This window comes from Mus caroli, chromosome 6, assembly GCF_900094665.2.
Source record: "Mus caroli chromosome 6, CAROLI_EIJ_v1.1, whole genome shotgun sequence".
Lineage (NCBI taxonomy): Eukaryota > Metazoa > Chordata > Mammalia > Rodentia > Muridae > Mus > Mus caroli.
In genome coordinates this window covers 2,120,908-2,128,495 of record NC_034575.1, presented here as the reverse complement: position 1 = coordinate 2,128,495, position 7,588 = coordinate 2,120,908, and positions in this window count along the sequence as shown.

Sequence of the window (7,588 nt, the reverse complement as noted above, 5' to 3'; positions counted from 1 at the left end):
GAATTTAATAAGACTAGTTACTGGGCACACTTGTTACATTGAACTATTTAGAAATGGTGACTTTAAAAAATATCATCAGGAAGCTATGCTTGTCAAAACATAATGGTACAGATGTAAAAACAGATTCAAAGACCACGGAAGAAATAGAGTCCACCATGGTTAGAATGTCAACTATTTATCACAGGCTCATATATTTTAATACTTAATCCTCAGTTTGTGCTGCTGTTTTTTAAAGGTCGTAGCATCTTTGGGTATAGTTAGAATAAGTGGACAGCTGGAAGCACAATATGAACAAGACACACCAAGCTCCCATTGCCACAGACCAAGTAGCTTCAGCTTTTGTGATCACTTGACATGAGACTGTGAACTAAAACATACCTTGTGTGGTGGTTTGAATATACTTGGCCCAGGGAGTGGCATCATTAGGGGGTGTGGCCTTGTTGGAGAAGGTGTGGCCTTGTGGGAGGAAGTGTGTCACTGTGTGGTAGGCAATGAGACCCTCCTCCTAGCCACATGGGAGCCAGTCTACTCCTAGCAGCCTTCAGATGAAGATATAGAACTCTCAGCTCCTCCTGCACCATCCCTGCCTGGATGCTACCACACCCCCATCATGATGACAATGGACTGAACCTCTGAAATGGAAACCTAACCTCAATGAAATGTTTTCCTTATAAAAGTTGCTTGGGTCATGGTGTCTGTTCACAGCAGTAACACTCTAACTAAGACAGAAGTTGGTACCTGGAGTGGTTCTGGAAGATAAGAAATGTAAAGATGAATCTTTTATGTATCTGGAATTAGCTTAATATTTTGCCAGTACCTCCCAATTCTCTAGCATCTTCAATTATTGAAACCTCTTCAGATATTCTCTCTCCTGGGAGCTCAGAGAACATGAATGGCCTGTGGTGGAAACTATATTTCAAAATTAAAGAGGCAAATAATGTCTTTGATTATCTTGATGCATCAATTGTGACTGACAATGAATTAGGTGACCTGGTATACAAAACCTGTACTGTTTGGGGGAAAATAAGCAAAATGGTTTTGCTGGCTTGTTGCTCTTAGTATCTCTGGACAAATTGCTAAAGGAAAGGAATGAACTGTATGATAATATTGAATGGTTTTAGATGCAAATAAATAATCTAAAGGTTTTAAAGTGTGCCCTTGAAGAGAATCTTCTCTCCAGCAGCTGTAGAGCTTGAGTTGCAGAAAATCAAACTGAAGCCCTTTTAAGGTTGGCTGAATGACAGCGAAAATTCAAGTCTCAGCCTCAGAGGGTGTCAGCACTTGATGTAAGGTCATTAGTTGGCAAAGATTGGGACCCTATAACTTGGAATGGAGATGTGTGGGAGGTCCCAATTGAAGCCTAGAACGTTGAATCCTCAGATTCTCAAGAGTTTATCTGACCTGAGGAAGTAGTACCCTCAGCCCCACCCCTGGAAATAATGCCTTTTTCACATGAGGAAGTTAGTCCTTCATAGTCTGATATACCAGCAATGAGTTTTTCTGAAGAAAATGCTGGGCAAGACAATTGAATTGCCAGAGACAAGGTGATCATAGTTATTATGGGCAGCATAGACTAAACAATGTTCATCATGACCTATCCCATAGTGGTCAGCACAGGAGAGGTGAAATTTATAATGGCATGATTCATATGGACCTTTGGTGCTAGCTAGTCAATCATGGTGTTTCCAAACATGAAATAGATAAAATAAAAAAGCCTACTGCATATCTGTTTGATCTGTATAAGCAGACAAATTATCAAACAAATGAAAGAAAGCTACATTGGATTGTGTCAAAATGCAGTCTTGGCCAGTGAATCAATTTCCAGACTCTAGCCAGTTTGCAGAGCCAGAATGAATGAATGAAGGGGTGGCCAGGTTCCCCTTGGGAAGGATGTTGGTAAGACACCTAAAAGTTTTGCTGTTAGCTTTTCTCCAAATCTATGGTCTTTTATAAGTGTAAGTGGACACTGGAGGAAAGGAAATGACCAGACTGCCAAGGGTTTATTGGAGGCTGGTTCTGAAATATGCTGATTCCAGGAGATCCCAAGAAACACTGTGGCCCTCCAGTTAAAGTAGGGGCTTATGAAGGACAGGTGAGTATTGGAGTTTTGACTGATGCTCGACTCAGAGTAGGTCCAGTAGCTCTCCAAATTCATCCCGTGGTCATTTCCCCAGTTACAGAGTATATAATTGGGATAGATTACTTAAAAGTTGGCAGACTTCTCACATTGGTTCCCTAACCTGTAGAGGGAGAGCTATTGTGGCTGAAAAAGCTAAGTGGAAGCCTTTAGAGTTGCCTCTGCCAAAGAAAATAGTGAATCAAAAACAGTATCATATTCCTGTAGGAATTGCAGGAATTAGTGCAACCATCAAGGACTTGAAAGATGCAGGGGTGGTGGTTCCCACCACATCTCCCTTTCACTCTCCTATCTGGCCAGTGCAGAAGACAAATGGATCATGGAGAGTGACAGTTGATAATAAAAAACTAAATCAGGTAGCAACTCCGACTGCAGCTGCTGTAGTCTCATTACTTGACCAAATTAACAAATCTCCTGACACCTGGTATGCAGCTATTGATCTGGCAAATGCCTCCTTCTCAGAACCTGTCCATAAGGACTATGAGAAACAATTTACTTTCAGTTCACAAGGCCAGCAGTATACCTTTACAGTTTTGAAGCAAGGATATATTAACTCTCCTGCTCTGTGGCAGTTAGAAGGGATCTTGAATGTCTGCCTGTTCCACAAAATATCACGTTGATGCACTATATTGATGACATTATTCTGACTGAATCAAGTGAGCTGAAGATGGCAATCATTTTGGACTTATTGGTAGCACATGCTTATGAGAGGTCAGGAAATTAATCTAACCAAAATTCAAGGACCATCTACCTCCATGAAATTCTTAGGAGTCCAATGGTGTGGAGCATGCAGAGATATTCCTTCTAAGGTAAAAAATGAGTTATTGGACCTGGCCTGTACCACCACCAAGAAAGAAGTACAACTTTTAGTGGGTCTATTTGGATTCTGGAGACACCATATTCCTCACTTGGAGGTGTTAATCAGGCCCATTTACCAAGTGACTGGGAAAGCTGCTAGCTTTGTGTGGGGTCTGTAATAGGTAGGTAGAGATGGTCTTTGAAGCCTTTGGCAGGCCACTATAGGTGAATCACAGAAGACATCTGCGGAGCAAAGCTCTACCATCATCTGCAGACAACTATTCTCCCTTTGAAAAATAGCTCTTGGCCTGATATTGGGCCTTAGTGGAAACTGAATGTTTGACAATAGGATACTGTCTTAGGGTTTTACTGCTGTGAACAGACACCATGACCAATGCAAGGCTTATAAAGGACAATACTTAATTGGGGCTGACTTACAGGTTCAGAGGTTCAGTCCATTATCATTCAAGGCAGAACATAGCAGCATCCAGGCAGGCAGGATGCAGAGGAAGCCAAGAGTTCTACATCTTTATCTGAAGGCTGCTAGCATAATACTAGCTTCCAGGCAGCTAGGAGTAGACATAAAGCCCAAGCCCACAGTGACACACCTACTCCAACAAGGCCACACCTCCAAATAGTGCAACTCCCTGGACCAAGCATATACAAACCATCACAGACACCAAGTTATCATGTGACCTAAACTGCCCATCATTAACTGGATGTTATCGGATCCACCAAGCCATAAAGTAGGTCATGCATGGCAGCTGTCCGTTATCAAATCAAAGTGATATATGTGCAATTAAGCCTAATCAGGTCCCGAAGTCATAAGCAAGTTACATGAAGAAGTTGCTCAAATGGCTATGGTTTCTACTCCTGTTACAATGCCATCTGCTGCCAAGCATGCGCCTATAGCCTCATGGGATGTTCCCTGCAATCGTTTGACTGAAGAAGAGAGATTTAGGACCTGGTTTACTGATGGTTGTGCACATTATGCAAGTACCATCCTGACGTGAACAGCTGCAGCATTATAACCCCTTTCTGGGACAACCATGAAACACACAGGTGAAGGGAAATCTTCACAGTGGGCAGAACTAAAGGCAGTACACATGGTATTACAGTTTGTTTGGAAGGAGAAATGGCCAGATGTATGATTGTTCACTGGCTCATGGGCTGTAGCTAATTAATTGGCTCTTTGGTTAGGGACTTGGAAAGAGCATGATAGGAAAATTAATGAGAAAGACGTCTGCGGGGAAGAAGTATGTGGCTAGATCTCTCCAAATCGACAAAGAATGTGAAGATATCTGTCCTATGTAAACGCTCATCAAAATGTTACTTCAGCTGAAGAGTTCAGTAATCACGTGGCTAAGATAACCAATTCTGTGGACAGTCACCCTCTTTCCCCAGCCATCCCTGTCACTGGTCAATGGGCACATGAACAAAGTGGCCATGGTGGCAGAGATAGGGGTTATGCTTGGGCTCAACCACATGGACGTCCACTCACCAAGGCTGATCTGAAAATAGAGTCTGTTATGATTTGAATGTGAAATATTCATCATAGGCCCACATTTTAGGTACTTAATCCCCAGGTTGTACTGCTGTTTTTCAAAGGTTGTGGCATCCTTGGGCATGAGTTGTAGTTAGAGTAAGTGGACAGCCACACAATGTGAACAAGACACAGCAAGCTCTGATGTCCACAGGCCAAGCAGCTTCAGCTTTTGTGATCTCTTGCCATGGCACTGTGGACCAAAACATGCCTTTCTGTTTATTAATCATTTAGTCACTGCGATGGATAAAATAACCAACACAGGCAAGCAATACCTAAGAGTGAAGTCACTACTGTGATGTGTACCTGTCCATGTACTTCATTAGCCTTTAGAAATGCTTTGTTGAAAGAATGTGGAAGAGTTTGCAAGGGTAGCGTAGGGACGTCCTAGAATATTGTAAGCAGAGCTTAATGGACCATTCTCCAAAGAATTCAAAGGACAAGAATGCCGATAACATTGAGTAAATGATTTTCATGTAGTTTCAGAAGGGAACAAGGACTCTCTCTACTGGGAGACAGGCTAAAGGTCATTCATATTTGTACTGGCTAGTTTTGTGTCAACTTGACACAAGCTGGAGTTATCACAGAGAAAGGAGCTTCAGTTGGGGAAATGCCTCCATGAGATCCAGCTGTGGGGTATTTTCTCAATTAGTGATCAAGGGGGAAAGGCCCCTTGTGGGTGGGAACCATCTCTGGGCTGGGAGTCTTGAGTTCTATAAGAGAGCAGGCTGAGCAAGCCAGGGGAGGCAAGCCAGTAAAGAACATCCCTCCATGGCCTCTGCATCAGCTCCTGCTTTTCTGACCTGCTTGAGTTCCAGTCCTGACTTCCTTTGGTGATGAACAGCAACATGGGAATGTAAGCTGAATAAACCCTTTCCTCCCCACTTGCTTCTTGGTCATGATATTTGTGCAGGAATGGAAACCCTGACTAAGACAATGTTACATTCTGGCAAAGATTGTGGCTACATTTGGCCTGTATCCTGAAAATCTGAGTGGCCTAATTTCTTTGGTGTAGGTAAGTACAAAACAACATAGCATTGATATTAATTACTCGATGCTTTTAACTTCATTTATACAGAGCAATAAGTAGAGCTAAGAAATGTAAAACATGTTCAGTTTAGTGAGAAAAGATGTATAAACATATCTTCCATTAATTATTTTATTAACTTTACATCCAGATTGCACCCCCCCTTTCCTTCCAGCTCCCCCCACATGGACCCTCCCCTGCCCTCCCCCCGCCCCCACTCTGCCCCCTTTGCCTCTGAGAAGGGGGAGGTCCCTCCTAGGGAAATAACTCACCCTGGTACCTCAAGTCACTGCAGGACTAGGTGCATCCTCTCCCACTGAGGTCAGACAAGACAGCCTGAGAGCAGGATCTACAAGCAGACAACAGAGTCAAGGTAAGCCCCACTCCATTTAACGTTATGGACAGAGGTTATAATTGTTAAAAAATATAACACCATTGAAAAGAAATCACATGCCCTGAGCTCTGTTGTAGGACAATAGGAAAGATTCCTTGAGAGCAAAATGCCATTTAAAAAAGCTCAAAGGCATAAAAATGCAAATTCACCAGAAAAAAAAAAAAGTTCCTGGTGCTCCTGAAAGAATGCTCTGCTTAAACCCAATCATCTATGTAAATGTTTTCAGATGTTGTGGTGGTTTGAATATGCTTGGCCCATAGGAAATGGCACTATTAGTAAGTGCGGCCTTGCTGAAATAGGTGTGGCCTTGTTGGGGGAAGTGCATTACTGTGGGTATTGGCTTTGAGGTCCTATGCTCAAGCTCCATCCAGTACAGTAGGGAGATTTTCCTCCTGGTTGCCCGTGGAAGAAGTCTCCTGGCTGTCTTCGGATCAAGTTGTAAAACTCTCAGTTCCTTCTCCAGCACCATGTCTGCCTGTATGCTGCCATGCTTCCTGCTATGGTAATAAAGGACTAAACTGTAAGGCAACCCCAATTTTTTCCTTTATATAAGGAAATGGTCATGTTGTCTCCCCATAGCAACAAAACCCAAACTAAGACAAATGCCCAATCATGTATATATCCAGAAGCTGTTGAAGCTATGGTCCAAGAAGGTGCACTTATACCTGGAGCTGTCAGCAGGACATGTGCCATCTGTATGGCACTGGGTTTTATGTCATGAAGAGATACAAGAGTTACTGCATGATTTAAGCTTCTGACAAGATTCCAGATGAAAACCTATAAGGCCAGGCCAGGTGAAACAGGTGAGGTCCTACATGGAAGTCCTAAAGAGCCACTGTGTGAAGCTATGGACTTGAAATCGAAGTTGCAGGGATGATACAAGGATGCTATAACATGGGTCACCTGCTGAGGAAAGTGCAGGGAGTGACGGGAATCAGCTTAAGCAAAAGGCCACATGTGCCCCAAATATCATGGACATGGTAACATGACGCAGGGGGAATCACTGGACAAGCCCGTTGAAAACCAAATAGTGCAACCACAAGCCATGTTTGTCAGAAATGAAGCTGTAGTGCTTAATCTTTGATCCATTTAGTTTGCCCAAATGAAATTAGACTGTTATCTACACTATATAAAAAATCAATTAAAATTTAAGAGTTAATATACACTACCAGGTACACATGCAAAGGAACTGTACACATACACTCTCCCAGGTTAGTCCATTATCGGCATGCTAGGCAGCATGGCAGCATGCTAGGGAGCAAACCAAGGTGGTGTAGACACAGTGCAGTGGACTGCACACCTGTCTGGGGTGCCTGGTTTTGGCATGATTTTATAGTATCAAGCAAACTTCAAGCCACTTCAATTTTGTTGTTGTTTTTGAGACAAGTTCTTACTATGTAGTCCAGACTAGCAGGAACTCCCTAGTAGACCATATGTCTTGGAATGCATAGAGATCCGCTTGCCTCTGCCTCCTGAGTTCTGAGATTAACTATGTGTGCTACTGTCTTAGTTTGGGTGACCAAAACAACTTTTTTCTCTTCTCTTCTCTCTTCTCTCTTCTCTCTTCTCTCTTCTCTCTTCTCTCTTCTCTCTTCTCTCTTCTCTCTTCTCTCTTCTCTCTTCTCTCTTCTCTCCTCCCCTTCCTTCCCCTCCCCTCCCCCTCTCCTCTCCTCTCCTCTCTTCTTTTCT